The sequence below is a fragment of the Equus caballus genome, chromosome 16 (genome assembly GCF_041296265.1).
Source record: "Equus caballus isolate H_3958 breed thoroughbred chromosome 16, TB-T2T, whole genome shotgun sequence".
NCBI classification, from domain to species: domain Eukaryota; kingdom Metazoa; phylum Chordata; class Mammalia; order Perissodactyla; family Equidae; genus Equus; species Equus caballus.
Window position 1 is genome coordinate 36,338,156 of NC_091699.1, and position 16,717 is coordinate 36,354,872.

At 43.3% G+C, this 16,717-nt stretch overlaps 1 protein-coding gene across 6 annotated transcripts in view; it reads left to right on the forward strand.

Annotated features, from left to right (window-relative positions):
• PRICKLE2 (prickle planar cell polarity protein 2) overlaps positions 1-16,717 on the forward strand; it is a 314,495-nt gene that overhangs the window by 150,839 nt on the left and 146,939 nt on the right. The window contains exon 1 of one of the 6 annotated variants that reach the window (XM_005600491.4): positions 7,960-8,247. The exons of the other annotated variants lie outside the window; for them this stretch is intronic. The gene's annotated coding sequence lies outside the window, so the exon portion shown is untranslated. Of the gene's footprint in view, positions 1-7,959; positions 8,248-16,717 lie in introns of those variants that run through there. 6 annotated transcript variants of the gene reach the window in all.

Sequence of the window (16,717 nt, forward strand, 5' to 3'; positions counted from 1 at the left end):
GAGCTGCCTCAGGAGTTCTCTCTCCTGGAGAGGTGGAGTGTGAGACCCAGTAGAAAGGTTTATTTCATTCATTTTATGAATATTTATCAAGTGCCTGTTATGTTAGTTGCAGAGGATGCTGTGAAGAACAAGACGGACGTAACCCCTTCGCTCATGTAGATTCCAATCCAAAGCGCTGTTTCCCAAAATGGGAGATGGTGCTGGGTGGTACAGAGTCAGTCCATTAACTAACATTGAGTTACACATAATTAAAAAGAATTCTCTTTGCAGTCTTCTGAACTGTGTAACTACATCAAAGAGGAGATCTCATTTGGGGGCTAGAGTTGCCATTTTTCTAAAACTTGATCATCTTCCTTTCTAATGAAGAAAGAGCAACTTCACAGTCACAGCCTTTTGTAGGCCATGGTACCTCAGTAACTATTTTTTGAGTAATTTGTTAAACATCTTTACAAAAACAAGTAAGACAACAGGAAAATATTTAATATAGGATTAATTAAAACCAGAGTGATACTAAGGATGGTTTTAACTTTTGGTTTTTTGGCTGTTTTTGTTTTCCAGTTTTTATATTTGCATAAAATAAAATTCACTCCTAGGTTTACAGTTTGATGAGTTTTTTATAAATGCATACAGTCATGTAACCTCTCCCCTGATCAAGATACACACCGGTTCTCTCACCTTCCAAATTTTTCTCATGCTACTCAGTCCCACCTCCCATCTCCAACCCTCAGCAACTGCTGATTTGCTTTCTGTTCCTGTAATTTTGACCTTTTCTGGAATGTCATATAATGGAATCAGACAATAGGGAGCCTTTTCAGTCTGGCTTCTTTCAGTTAGCATAATGCATTTGAGATTTATCTACCTTGTTGCATATATTTGTTCCTTTTAATTGCTGAGTAGTATTCCATTGTGTGGATGTAACACAATTTGTTTATTCATTATAAATAAGAAGGTAAGGCAAATTCAATATGACAAATCATGAACATGATGTTTAGTAAAAGCAGATTTGGCAGAAATCCTGAGGGTGATATGTCAATGAAGGAGTCTTGGGGGATAAAACTAATCTGACCAATTTATGCATTAAAGAGTTATTTGTAGGGGCTACCCCAGTGGCATAGTGTTTAAGTTCATGTGCTCCACTTTGGCGGCCCGGGGTTCACGGGTTTGGATCCCAGGCACGGACCTATGCACAATTTATCAAGCCATGGTGTGGCAGGCATCCCACATATAAAGTAGAGGAAGATGGGCATGGATGTTAACTCAGGGCTAATCTTCCTCAAAAAGAAAAAAATTATTTGTGGTGGGTCATCTTTTAATTTCTTGCCCAACCTTCAACAGTGTATTTGAAGTGTAAATAGTTTCCTGTCACCCTAAATCAGAACATACCTTTTGGGGCCTCTGGATAAACCCAGTGGTCTCTAGAACATCCTATTCATATTTTCAGTCATTCATTCATTCCTTCCTTTCCTTCATTCCTCCTTCTCCTCATTCTTATCATCTCTCTCCCTGTCTCTCCCTCTCTCTCCCTCTCTCTCTCTCTCCCCCTCTCCCTCCCCTCCCACATCCCCTCCCCCTAATATTGCATTGGAGTTTACGTAACTGAATTAATTAGACCTCTTTCTCAAGGAGTTGGTTTTCCATAAAATTCACTTTGCAGTTGGCATGACAGAAGAGCTGGCATATTAATCAAATGCTACAATTTGTTCTTTGTATCTGAATCAGGCTGGAGTTGGGCTTCCTGCTTATCTGTTGTCCGTTTATACCATTCTGTGCTCTGCAGCAAATGAGCCTGGATTCATTGTGATTGGGCTGGGCGATGGCTGTGAGCGTTGATAGATTGGGCGTGGAAATGCTTAACAGGGACAGACCCTATCTCCTTAGTTAGTGTTACAGAGTCCCCAGGATATAAGGTGTCTGTATGAAAATAAATAAGGGCTTTTCTTTTCCTTTCTTTGGCTGATGATATCTGTACCATTTAATAGAATAAAATGATAAAAATCTTTGTCCTTTCTTAAATTACATGTTAATTGCTGTTCTATGAATTTGTTCATTTTGTATTTCTGAAATATATTCACTTTATAGACATTTCTATCCCTCAACATTTTAAATCCTCAAGCATACTCAAATTATATATATTTAATATAATCTTGTGTGTGTCAGGGAGGGGTGGAGGAATGCACTTTGCAGCTAACCAGGAAATCAAAGTCAGTAGCTTTCTCCATTTAGTCAGTTTGCTGCAGAATACAAAGGCTGCTAAAGGATTTCAGTGCATATCTTAAAAGCTCATCAGAAATATTCCAAGCTATAGATTTTTTTCCTCTCTCTCAGCAACGTTTCAGATATGAAGGTTCTCCTCGGTTGCCCCTGCTGGTGTTGCTGACTTTAAAATGCCACAGGAAGAAAGAAAGATTTGTTCTGTTTTCTCATCTGTAGAATGAAGGGGTTGGACTAGCTGGGAGATGTCAAATTTATAGCACTAGTGCTGTCGCTCCTTCTCCATCCACCTGACAGACATCACTAATCAATCACATCATGCTTTCCTGCCATATGTAGCCTCAGACTTCTAGTCAAGTCAGCACTCCGGGAAGCCACTACTAATCAATCAGCGTTAGCCCAAGAGATGAAATCTATTTGCCATTCTGAAACATGATGGTGTTTAATCTCTAGTGCAAACTTAAGATGGTTTATGAAGGTTAGATCACCGTTGCGTGGTAGAAGGAGGAATGTTGGAGGGCATGGACAGTTTCATGTGAAGAGGATTTCAGATCACTACATTTTATGCACCTTGAAGGCAGGCATCATAGTTTATTCATGTTTTTTGTGTTTACCCAGCCTACAAGGCAAACCCTTTCTCATAGTAGATATTAGATAAGTGTTTGTTAAATGGTGCATGACGGAATGAATGGAAAGCATGTCCTTGGCCAATTCTTTCCTCTCTAAGACTGCACAGTTCAGTGCTCCTTCTAAAGGGCAGGCACAAGCCTTGCCATTATAGAATTTCATCTACTTTAATTCAGGCCTTTCCTGCAGCTTGGCTGGATGGCTTTGCATTCTTATCTGCCAAGCATTGGCAGAGGCCAGCAACTTGGCATCTTTGGTTGGACTTTACAAGTAGTTTCCTCTCCATCCATCATCCCAGTCATTCACAAACCTATTGAGTAATACTGAGGAGGGTCCATCTATTCCTTCTTCTCGCTAGACTCTGAATTCTTTCAACTTGATTTGTGGTTGGGAATCTGAAGGTTATTGCATGATAATGTGCCTTTTGCAAGGTAGATAACGCAGTAAACATTCCATAGTCCTCAAGATAGTTTCATGAAAACAGGCTGAAACCTCGGTCATCTTCAGCTTTTAGAAGAAAATCAGCTTTTTTTTTTTTTTTTAAGATTTTATTTTTTCCTTTTTCTCCCCAAAGCCCCCCGGTACATAGTTGTGTATTCTTCGTTGTGGGTTCTTCTAGTTGTGGCATGTGGGACGCTGCCTCAGCGTGGTCTGATGAGCAGTGCCATGTCCGCACCCAGGATTCGAACCAACGAAACACTGGGCCGCCTGCAGCGGAGCGCGTGAACTTAACCACTCGGCCACGGGGCCAGCCCCCTGAAGAAAATCAGCTTTTAAACAGAAGGTCTTTTTTCCACCCAGGCAATGGATCTCATCTAATAATAGGACTAGCTACATATTTAGTAAAAATCAATTACAGGCCAGGCATTCCACTAAATGCTTTGCGTATATCATCCCTAAACCTCAAAACAACCCAAGACTAGTGATATGAATTCCATTTTGCAGATGGGACAAATGAAGCTTGGAGAAGTTACGTAACTTGGCCACAGTCACAAGATAATAAGCCACAGTACTGGGATTTAAAGGCAGGCTTAACTCTAAAGTGTTTTTCCCTGAAGATACCAGCTCTGTCTGTGCAGATGTTACCTCCTCCAGGAAGTCTTCCCTGAGGTACCACCTCTCCTTGCAAGGCTGCTTGAGATGATCTTCCTCTGTGTTTCTATAGCAGTTTATACTTCCTTATTATGACACTGTCCTTTCCGTGATGGACTATTTATCTGCTGCTACCACCACCACAGCAAGATTCTTGAGGACAGGGGCCTAGTGTTTGTTTGTCTGCCTCTTTTGTTTGTTGGCTGAGTGAATACATCTTTTCCAGGCGGTGTTGGCCACTTGGCCTTGGCACATGGGCACCATATATAATGTACAGCTATGCCTTCAAGAACCTACTATCGTTCAAAATTCATTATACTTGGGGATGAAAGATTTAAGGAAATATAGTCCAGCTCTAAATGTGGACGGCAGAGCTGCTTCTCTTCTACACTACAAAGTGCCTTCTGCTTACTCTGTCGTGGCATTATTAAACTGTTTCATTTGTCCTCGCTTCAGTTTTTTAGTAACTGTACTTTTATGAATAATTAATACATGCAGATGTTCTTATGTTTATTTATCTATCCTGCTTGAGATGCCTTGTGCTTCTTGAATTGGAGGATTCATGAGTTTTATAAATTCTAGAAATTTTTCAGCCATTCTCTCTCTCTTCAATTTCTCTATTTTCTCCCAATGGAACTCTTATTAGACATATGTTGGGCCTTCCATTCTATCCTCCACATCTCTTCACCAATCTTTCATATTTTTCAACTCTTTATCCCTTGTGCTTCATTTTCTGTAATGTCCTGAGATCTATATTTCTCTCTTCAGCAGTATATAACCTTCTGTTTAACCTATCAGTTGAGTTTTTAATTTTAATGAATCTATGGGGAGAGATAGGCATTGGGTCTTGTTCTTTTTTAGGATTTCAATTCTAGTTTTAATGTTTTTAATCATTTTAAGCTTTATTTCATGTTCTTTTTCAGAATGCTGTTTTATAACCTCTAGCTCTTGAGCCTCTGATCCTCGTATTTGTTGACTTGTGACTTGTCAGTTTCCTGAGCATTATGTAATTTGCTATTGGGAGTTCATGCTTTGCAGGGCCAGGTGTAGCCTGGGTTATGGAACTGGCTCTCGTGGGGCAATTTTTCACTTTCTTCTGTGAGGCATTCTTGAGATGTCATGAACAGGACCAATTTTTCTATTAATTTTTCAGTTAGAGTTTCCTGATTCTGACTTTTGTTACTCATACTCCATTCTCAAGGAAGGCATAGCCTAGAGTTTTTAATTCTCAGCTTAAACTTTTCCCTCCTACTCAGAACACAGGTAGAGGCAGACAAGTTTCATTGGGCGGGCTGATATAGTTTTTCTAATCTATTTGTTCATTGAGGGTGCAGCCCTCAGTGAGTGTTCCTGGTTTTCTGGAGAGGTCTCAGAGCAACTTCCTGTTTCTCCTTGCCCCAAGGCCTTATCTTCTCTACTGCCTGGGCATTAACATCCTAGCCCCCAGGGAACAGAGACAATTTTTTCCCCTGCTGCCAACCACCTTCCTCTCTACCTCATAGCCACAGTATGAGTTTGCATGCTCACCATTGTTATTTTCAGTTACCTCTTTATTTCTACCACCTGGGTATTTTCTTTTCTTTATTGTGAATCAGTTAAGCACTTAAAAGAATTTTGGTTATAGTTCATCTAGGGTTGGAATTTTCAGATAGTGATCATTTGCCATCTTGCCAGCACCAGCAGCTTATTACAAGCTCATGGTAACATATTCAAATAATACACAAGGATATATGATGAAATATTAGTCTCCTTCCCATCTTAGACCTGCCTAGTTCTCAAACCACCTTTCTAGATGTAGTACCCTTTACAATTTGCTTAGGTATCATTCTAGAAGCATTTTATGCGTATAAATATACATATGTATACACAAGACATGAAAATGTATTTATGCAAGTGGGAATATGTTTTACCTTCTATGCTGTACTTCACAATATATTTTAGTGTTCATTGTTTACTAGTGCACTAAGCTTTCTGCCTCTTTATTTCCTCAAGACTGTATAGTATTCCATGAAATGGATGTACAGTAATTGATTTAACCACTTCCCCTATTTTTACTGAATAATTTTCAGTTATTTTGATTCTATAAACTATCCTACAATAAACGTTCCTGTACATATGTCTTTGCTTGAGTATTGTTTAAAATAATTTTATTTGTCCGTCTGTTTCTCTCTTCCTGCCCCAACCCAGTGATGGTTAATTTTACGTGTCAACTTCACTGGGCTAAGGGATGCCCAGACAGCTGGTCAACATTATTTTTGAGTGTGTCTGTGAGGGTGTCTGTGGAAGAGATCTGAATCAGTAGACTTCTTGAAGAAGATCCCCCTCACCAACGTGGGCCAGCATCATCCAGTTTGTTGAGGACCTGAGTAGAACAAAAAGGCAGAGGAAGTGTCAGTTTGCTCTCTCTGCTCAAGCTGGGACATCCGTATTCTTCTGCTCTCGGGCATTGGCACTCCTGGTTCTCAGAATTCAGGACTCACCCTGGGACTTACACCGCTGGCCCCTGATTCTCAGGCTTTGCGCTCAGACTGAATTACACCAGTGGCTTTTTTCCTTCTCCTGCAGACTACCAGACTGTGGGACTTCTCAGCCTTCATAGCCATGCAAGTCAATTCCTATAATAAATCTCCTCATATCTATATATTTATATATAGACCCTATTGGTTCTGTTTCTCTGGAAAATTCTGACTAATATACACTCTCACCCCTACTATGAGTTCTTTGTGGTCAAGGATTTTATCTTTCATTGGGTGACCCCAGCACCTGGCATGAGGCCTGGCACTGAGTCAGCACTTAATTCATGTCTCTTTCATGGATGACTGTACTCACCAAGAAGCCAAACCAGCAGTCAGACTAGTCCCAACCTCCAGCAAATGTATTTTGATCTCAATAATAACGGCAGCTATTGACTATTCGATAATCTAAAGCTATGGACTGAGCACCTCCTCTAGTTCAGACATAAGCTAATGCAATCTTTACCACAACCCTGTGAGACGGGAGATGCCATGGTCATGCTTTACAAAAAAGGAAACTGTGGCACGGATTTACATAGGTAGTGAGAGGTGGAGACACACTTTTTTTTTTTTGAGGAAGATTAGCCGTGAGCTAACTACTGCCAATCCTCCTCTTTTTGCTGAGGAAGACTGGCCCTGAGCTAACATCCATGCCCATCTTCCTCCACTTTATATGTGGGACGCCTACCACAGCATGGCTTTTGCCAAGCGGTGCCATGTCCGACCCGGATCCGAACCGCCAAACCCTGGGCCGCAAGAAGCAGAACGCGCAAACTTAACCGCCGTGTCACTGGGCGGATGCCCGAGACACAGGCGTGTCTGAAATTATCACCTGGCCTCCTGAATATTGCCTCTTAATTTTAACATTTGTATTGTCACAGGCAGCATAGGATGTATTTCATTGTTCATTCCTTCCTTCCTTCATTTCCTTCATTCATTCAACCAACAAATATTTACTGAGAGCTCACAATGTTCCAGGCCAGGAGTGATACAGCTTGATGATGACTGATGATAACATCCCTGCTGTGGTGGAACTTACAGTAAAGGGAGAGACAGGTAAAGCCAAAGAGTGGTAGTGTGGTGATTGTCTGGAAGCGGGGAGAATGGGGAGGCTTTAGAAGCACATAGCTTGGGGGTTCTTCCCAGGAACAGAGGGTTTCCAGCATCTGTGATGAATTGGATGAGACTTGAAGGATGAGTGAGTTGGGGGGAAGCGGATGGGAGCAGTGAGGCCTGGGGGTCCCGCATGTCCCCTGTCTTCCTCTACGCTCTGCACAGTATCTTGCTCTTCCAGCCACCGCCAGCTCTCAGGACCTCTGCATGCAAGGGCCCGAGAGCCTGTGTCCTTCTGCTTCTGAAAGGTGGCTGCACACCTCCCCCAACCCCATCATCCCGTTCTAATTTTAAAGCAGTAGCTCCCTTGATTGAAATCTCAATTTGGGAACAGGCCTGGGATTGGCCTGTGGCTCGGAATTTTCACCAATAAGCGGAGCGGGAGGTGGGGAGGCGTCCCTTTAAGCGGCCGGGAGGCAGCCTGGAGAGCTTGGAGCTTCTCTCTCCAGGACCTGAGCGATTTTCCTGGATCCAGAGCTGCGCACAGAGCAGCTGCCACCGCCCTGGGAATGTCAGCCCCCTTGCGCGGAGCCCCTGCAGGGCCCCCTCTGGCTCCGGGCAGTTGGCGGCAGACGCCCCGCTGGGCTTCTTAGCCGCAGCGCACCCCCAGGCCCTGGGTCTGCGGCCCCCTTCCCCCATTTCCCCGGCCGGCCAAGGCGCCGCAGCGGCGAGCAATGCAGGGCTGAGCTGGGTAAGTGGCCCCCCGGGGCCCGGACGCACGGAAGGGGGCGCTGGGGCGCGTTTGCTCCTGGTTTTCAGGACCCTCCTATGGAAAACGGGTCTTGAACTGGGAAACTAACCTGGGAGAGTAGCTGCCTTGCCACACACACACTGGGGAGGTCCTGAGCTCTGGGGAGTAGACCCAGGGATCATTTTGGTCTGAGTGTCTGCCAGCTTTTGCGCAGCCACTTCATTAATCAATAATAATAATATAATCATGAGGAGGGGATAATATGGTATTAAGACTTCTTTGGGGGAAACATTTAAACTTCACCGAACTTGCTTTTTAAATAATCTTTATTTTCTTACAATTCATTTCCCTCATACTTAAAATGTATTTGTTGCTCACGACCTACTTATTTATTTCACTTACGCTACCAAAAAATCTTTTTTAATGTCTCCAGGAAGGTTTACTTTAAAAAATTATTTACTTCTACCACACTCTTTATTGCTGGTTTTCCTAGAACTTTCAAATTCTTTCCTTTTCTCCTCGGTGGATTTCCGTAATTAAGCAACTGTGGATTTGTTAATTTAGTCTGTCTGAATTGGGGTGGGTGAGAGGGCCCTCCCCTCCCCCGGCCCTGGCTTTCCTAGCTTACCTAGGGGAATCTATAGGATGGAGAAAGCTGTTGGGGGCGGGTGGCGCATAGTTAATTGGAACCCTCTCTCCGAGGGTTCCAAATGTACCCTCTCAGCTGCTAGGAGAGTCAGAACTTGGTGAGATGGGGATCACGCAAATCCAGGGTGCCTAGGCAGCTGTATCCTGCGAAATTTTAAAACCAAAATAATCCCTACGGACTGGGGTGAGGGGTAAGGTTTGTTTAAAAAACGCAGTTTCAGTTCCTTCCCCTCCCTTCCCAATATGTTTGCTTTTGTGTACCTAAGCAAGAAGTTGGAAGCCTAATGCAGAGGATCAGAGTTGCTTTTTTTTTTTTTAAAGATGAGGCAGCTGGAAGAAATGCCTTCCAAAATTGGAGCAAAGTCTGATGCATGGATTGCCAAACTCCATTTCCGCCCATATTAAATTATTTTGGCTTTTAGCGACCCTCGTGTTGCTGGGTTGGCCTTTATTTGCACTTGTTTAGGTGGTTTGAATCATTTGTATACTTTGGGTTCCCTGCTTTCTGCAAACAGATGTTTCTATCTGTGCAGCTAGTTGAGTAATTAGACAGATGGACATGGCCCTGTGTGTACAGACAGAACAAATACCACTTGGGGAGGATTTGGACCTTTCCTTTTCAAATCATCAATTGCCAAATCTTCCCAGCCGTTGGGCAATTCAGATAAAGGTGTCAAGTGAGCTGAGCAGTGAAGAATTTATATGTGCAGCTAATTCTGCTCGTCCTACAATAAAACGTCTTCCCGTGGGGCCAAAACGTGGGGGTGGGGGGAGGCTTATAAAAATGATCCTGTGTTCTTAGTCACTGACTACCCGGCTCGCCCTGGATTTCTGAGAACCTGCCAGGAGAAACTGTTGACTGGATGGAAGTTTCAAGAAATGCAGAACAGAAATCAGTACAAGCCCTCCTTAAGCGACTTTTATTTCTGTTTGGAGGAAAAGAACACTTTGTTAGAATAACAAATCGTGGCTGCTTTTCAAGAGCAGAAAACGGTTTTTGTTCTGAAGGCAGATTCGTTTTAAGAGTGTGAATCATTTGGTTTAGGATTTTTTTTTTTCTTTTGCGGTGGAGGCTTGGAGATGATTAAACGTCCTGTCTGCAGGAAATTACCAGGAGATTTGAGTATTTTCCTGAATCAGCCTCAGATGGTACACAGCTTTGGGTGTAATACAAGAAAGCTCTGTTACTAGGCAATCTTTCTACAGTGATACCTTCGGCCTCTCCCAGTCTTTCAAGCTTCTCCATCAACAAGCCTTTTAATTTTTTATTTTTGGGGTTGTGCTTTCATGTAAGAAACCGAAATAACTCTCTTGTTGCCTTCATAAGCTTTTTGAGATGCAGCTTATTTTTGAGACAGTTTTATCGAGCCCACTTCCCCATTGGCCGCCTCCCACTAGCCTCGGCAGGAAGAGCTCTTGGCTCCTTTCCCCAAGATTTCCTTTAAGCCCGGATTGTTATCCTTAGGGACACAGATGTCTCAAGAAATGAGATGCAAAGGTTTGAACTAGTGCTCACCAATTCGGTGGTGACATTTATGGTCTTCGTAGAGCTGTTTGCAGCGAAGGCAGAGTGGTTCTGTGTTGGGTTTACCCTAAAGTGCATGAGCCATGTGGAGAATGGGCAATTAAAGAACCGTGAGGGACAACCGAGGGACACAACGTCCTGTTTTGTGTAGTCGTGCTTCCAGAGATCTGCAGTTTTTAATAATTTGGAAAACCAAGTCTCAGAGATGCTGTGTTCCCCAAGCTATTTTTCTTAATCTTTCCTGAACGATACCCAGTGACATTAAGCACTTCCTAGCCATATCATCAAATAGGAGAGCTCCGGGTGCTTATAAACTCAGTGTGATATTCCACTGTCAATGAGAGGAAGCAGAGGGAATAATTTTTTTAGCTACCAAAACACAGAATGGTAATCCTCTTTGAATATAATGAAACACTATGGAAATTGTAGTGTGAGTTTAAATGCAATGTTCCAAAAAAGTTTCTTTGCTGTTTTTCATTTTCTCAAAATCTAAATGGCAAGGGGTTCTTTCTCAGGATACTTAGCATTTGATTACCATGCAGTATTTTTTTCTTTTTGGTGACATTCTGTTTTCATATCCTGCTGCTCTGTGTGACAAGCAGAGGAAGACTCATTCTTGCAAAGATTGTATCTGGACGTCTTCCAGAAGAATGGGAGATGTAGGAGCGGCGGAGAGGACAGACAGATGCAGGTACTGTGGGACTCAATGTCTGGGAAAACTCATGAATGATTTCCCTGCCAGGTTAGCCCAGAGGCCCTTGAGAATTGCTTGACATGTGACTTTAACAGCCAGCCTGTGTCGAGAAATCATTGTACCCATCCCGAGGGTCTCCCTTCTCACAAGGCACCTACCCAGGCAAGATGCCAATCTACAGGGAGCGTGTACGTGACATTGCTTGTCACATCTTTGAGCATTTGTTCCTCTGTCTTTTTCTTTTAAAAAAACTATGACTATTTGCTTTCTTGGGAACGCTTGCAAAAGGTTACTTTACATTCACCGAGGCTGCTGTAATTACTCCCAAAAAGTTTAATTTTTCTAATGTTTGAGGCTTTGGTCAGGCTTTTGAGGATGAGCAAGGATCTGTTGAGTTGGATTTCAGATAAATTCAAATTTTAAACACTAGGCTGGGGGCCGGCCCCATGGCCTAGTGGTTAAGTTCGTGCACTCCACTGTGGTGGCCCAGGGTTTCACCAGTTCGAATCCTGGGCGCAGACATGGCACTGCTCATCAAGCCATGCTGAGGCGGCATCCCACATGCCACGACTGGAAGGACCCACAGCTAAGAATATACCAACCATGTACTCAGGGGCCTTTGGGGAGAAAAAGGAAAAAAATAAAATAAAAACAAAAACACTAGGCTGTCCAGCCTGGAGAAAAGGTCTTGTTTTTGTGTATTATAATAATAATAATAATAAACAGAAAGATAGCTGTTAACTTAGTGAGTTTTGGCCAAGCACAGACTAGATGTTTTATCAATCTGTCTCAGTTTTTACTGCACATAAGAATATCCTTCAGAGAGTCTGTTTCAGTAGGTCCATGGTAAGACCTGGAAATCTGCATTTTAAGAAGCATCCCAGGTGGGACCTTGAACACTATCTTGAGATGCACTGCTTTTTGTTCATTATTGTTTAAAATCCTCATAATAACCCTATGGAGTAGGTGCTATGATCATCCCTATTTCACAGATGAGGAAGGATAGGCTCAGAGTGGTTCAGTCACTCTTCTTGGTTGCACAGCTACTCAGAGGCCATGCAGGAGACCTGAACCTGTGACTGTCCAACTCCAGAGTCCATGCTTTCGAGCTTATGCTATTGGTGGTTGGTGTGTGGGGGGGGGTCTTCTCTTTACAATTTGGACCTAAGGAGCCCTCTCTGCAACTCTCTGCTAAAGACCCCTTCTCTACGATGCTGGCGTTCTTTAAGCAGCAGCCCATGGGGGCCCCTTTTATGCAGTGTGCTGTGGCAGAGTTTAGGGAGACTGCATAGAGGTGTAGGCATTAATGTTAATGCTTCAGGAGCGTCCAGCTGATTTGTGTTGAGTTCTCTGACTGCTGAGCCAAGGCGACTCCAGATCAGATTGATTTGTGAAAGGCTTTTAAATCTTCCACCTTTTGGAGTCCTTAAGGCAGCTCTGTCCCCTTCCATGGCCCCATCCACAGTTCCCAGTGCCTTCCTTTCTTCTGATCCATACATTTCCTGCAGGATCCTCCCACAAGGCCCTTCACAGTTCACATGCCCAAGATTTTCCTAATGCCCATGACTGGAGCCCACCTGAAGCCCCTCTTTTCCCCCCATTTTCTGCATAAAGCCCCCCTCCCCCCCATTAGATTCCTGCTTAAAGCAAATGCAAAGGGAAAGTTGTGAAGAAGAGAGGCAGAGGCAAGGAGGAGCCTCCTGCTTGATTCCCCCTCGGCCTGACCTGGTTTCTCTTGCTCCTGGGCACACCGACCGGTGCTGATTTATCTTGCTTAATTGCTGCAGGATAATGATAGAGGGCAAGCCACTTAACCTCATGTCGCTTTGCCTCTATTGTCTGTAAAATGGAATGTTCCTGTCAACCATTTGTCCTTTGGGTCCAAGTAACATGACGTCTGTGGGAGCCCCATGGACTTCGTTCAAACGCATTTTGAAGACGTGATCCTCGTGCTGCCTTCTGGCAGTGGTTCCCATACTGTGTTCTAGGGGGTACCTGTTTGATGAATTACTCCTCCAAGCAAGAAAACGAAAAATGGCTCCATGTGTATTTGGAAAATGCAATATCCTACATCTCCCTTTTGAGGAATCGCCTTTCATGCTAGCATATTAAAGGCTCCCAGCTGTGGAGTAGAGAAACCTGTTTCACTTTGGCTTTGTATGTTCCATTGCTAATGTGACCCTGGAACCCCTTTGAAGCCTCACCTGTTAATGTGCTACAGGACACACTGGAGGGGAGCCGCTCTGCTTCAAGATGTTGGCTCTGCTACTTATTGGCAAGGTGCCTTTGTACAGGTCAGTTACGTCTCTGAACCTCAGTTTCCTTCTCTGTAAAATGGGAATAATAACAATACCTACCCTACAGAGTTTTAGGGAGGGTTAAATAAGTTTAGAGATGCGGAGCTCACCTTCTGCCTGTCAGGAACATTTGAGTGCATCATTTCCTCCCTCTTGCTCTTTCTTCTTTCTTCTGTAGACTCTGTGTATCCACTTATCTTCTTCTTATCTCAGTCCCCTTTGCTGCTCTTTCTCCTGGACTGCTTTTACCCCTCTTTCTCTTTGTTCTTCTCTTTTTCATCTTTATCTGCTCCCTTGCTGACATCATCCAGTCCATGCTTCATGTGGTGACTACTAGATTTATGTCTTCAGCCTGGACTTCTCTCCTGAGCTCCAGATTTAAATATACAACTCTCTTCTCAGTGTCTTCATTAGATGTTAAATAGGCTTCTTGAACTTAATGTGGCAAAGCACAACTCTGGATTTATTTCTCTCCCCAAGCCTTTACCAGCTCAGCAAATGGCACCTCCAGCCACCTAGTTGCTTGAGCTGAAAACTTTTGGCATCTTTGATCTTTCTCTTTTCCACACACTCCCATGTCCAATCCAATGGGGATAAGTCCTTTCAGCTCTACCTCAAAAATATGTGCCAAATTGGGTTGGTAGGGGAAGGAGGACTGACAGGAACGGGGCTTGAGGTATTTGCTGGGGTACTGAAAATGCTTTATAGCTTGATAGAGTGTGGGTTTCATGGGTAAAGGCATTTGTCAAAATTGATCAAACTCTACGCAGAAGATAAGCATTTTGCTGTATGTAAATTACATCTCAATAAAAAATATGGTAGAAAAGATATATATCCCAAATGGGGCTACTGGTCACTCTCTCTCCAGGCACAACTTTAGTATAGGTGACCATCCTTTCTCTTCTTGATTACTCCATAACTTTCCCAAATACCTAGTGTTTCTAAAGCTGAAATCAGATCATATGACTCCCCCGTTTAACACCTTCTAACAATATCCTATTGCAATAAGGACAAGATCCAAACACTTTAGCATGAACTTTGAGACGCCTCCCAACCTCAACAAGGTCTGGCCCTTGCCTCCCTCTACTGGGACGTCTCCCTTCCCCAAACACTAGTCCCTGTGCTCCAGCCACACTGGCCTTTCAGTGCCTCAATCTCCTGCCTGCCTCTAGGCTTTTGTACTTGGTGTTCTTTCTGCTTGGAATACTCTTCCCCTAGAACTTTGCCCAGCTGGCAGCTTCTCCTCATTGAAGTTTTAGCGTAAATGTCATTCTGCCAAGAGGACTTCCTACCTGCCTTTGCCTCCCCCCCACCCCGCCCACCGTATTTTTCTTTGCCACATTACCGTGTTAATTTTTGTCCAAGATACTTCTCAGGGTCTGAAATATTTGTTTTTCAATATGATAACTGTCTGCCTCTCCCTCTTGGTTCCTTGAGGGCAGGGACTGTGTCACTCAACTCCCATCTTCAATGCATGGTACCTGCCACCTAGCAGGGGCTTCCTAAGTTGAATGAGCAAATCCTAGTTCAGAGTTTGACAGCCACTGCAAGAAAATGGTTAATGAAAAAATTTAAAATTGTTTTTATCACTCACTCACCTCCTTTTCTTGTCTTCCTCTTCCTTCCTGGGAGATGGAAAGACTAATGTGCTTCATGACCCCACTAGGTCCATCTACTTAACGTTTCTGAGCCTCAGGGTTTTTTTTGTTGTAGAACAAGGTCAGTGATAATTGCCCCATGTGGAAGTCTGTGAACCTCTTGGAGGAAGGTGTTATTGCCATAGGAGTGAGGCATTAGTGTTTCATCACCTTTTAAAAATTGTACCCCCAGCTAATGGTTTTCTTTGAAGACCCTGAGCTTCTGAACTCTCCTGCCAAGGAAGTCTGATCAGATGCAGCTGCTGCTCTGGGAATTGACTTGGGATGCAAAGATTTTTAAGATCAACTACAACTCCCACAAATGGCTTTGGAACTCAGAGGGCAGTAAACATGTATATATTTCAATCTGCTGGAGAAAATCCTGCCCAGAGAACAAAGTATAGTTCCCCAAACTTCTTCCCCACCCTGCCCCCAAAGGCTCTCACCCAATGTCATTGCTGAAGCACTCATTTAAAAATCAGAACAAAGGAGTGTATGTTCTAGAAATGTGAAAAAAATCAATAGGTATTGATGGGAATAAGGATGTCCTTCCCTGGGCAGGAAGAAAATAATACAGGCATTTCTGAAAACCCACAAACCATGGTTTATTTATTTGGAGTATTCATCACATTATTAGGACTGGAATAGTGCAGTGGTTTCATTTACCTGGAGCTCTGGTTAAGAGTGATTTGGGCTCCCTTTCGGAGCTCGAGGAACGGTGCTGTGATTGATTGGCAATGTCTGTCATGGGCAAGAATCATCTTTGGTCTTGTGCGTAAAGAATTAGAGATTATTGGATTTGGAAGGCTGCATGGAGATCATCCAGTCCAGCTCTTGACCTAATAACTACTATGCCATGTTTTAGGACTTTAGAAAAACAATCATGAGCTTGGCAAAATAATAACCCTTAGCTTTTTAGGCCTTTTTTTTGCTCTTGGGTCTCATCAGTGTTTTCAGCATGGGGTACTGCAGCATTTCCTAGGAATGTTCAGTAGGATCCTTCAGTAGTTTGGGAAATTCTGCATTACTGTATCCCCTTCTCAAAGACACATAAGGCACAATAAACATATTAAAGGCCCTGAGAAGTTCAACCATAAAGAAACCTGTCTAACATAGTTTCCCAAACCTCTGTGATCCCAAGATGCTTTTCAGGGACCCCGGTTGCCATCTTGTAGAACATTCTTCAGATGATGCTGTATGATGTCTAGATAATGGAGAGTGTATTAATTTCCTGTGGCTGCTGTACCAAATTGCCATAAACCTGGTGGCTTAAAGCTCCCTCTACTTTTCTCTTATGAGGACAGTTACATTGATACTTTGGATTCAACCAGATAATCCAGGTTAATCTCATTTTAGAATCCTTTATTATTATTGTATCGGCAAAGACCCTTTTCCCAAATAAGGTAACACAAGGTTCCAGGACTTAGGACATGGACATATCTTTGTGGGCCATTTTTCAGCTACCAGACAAGGGCAAGACATGTTGACTCAAGAGTGAGGAGCCCTGGATCAAGTTCTTGCTTTGCCAAGAGCTCCCCTACTCCAACCCCTGGCCTCGTGGGGAGGCAATAGGAATGCTTAAATCAGGACTCGGGGCCCATTGCTTACCCTTCAGAATCTCAGTTTCCTCAGCTATAAAATGGTATGTAATTGCACATATTTCATAGGA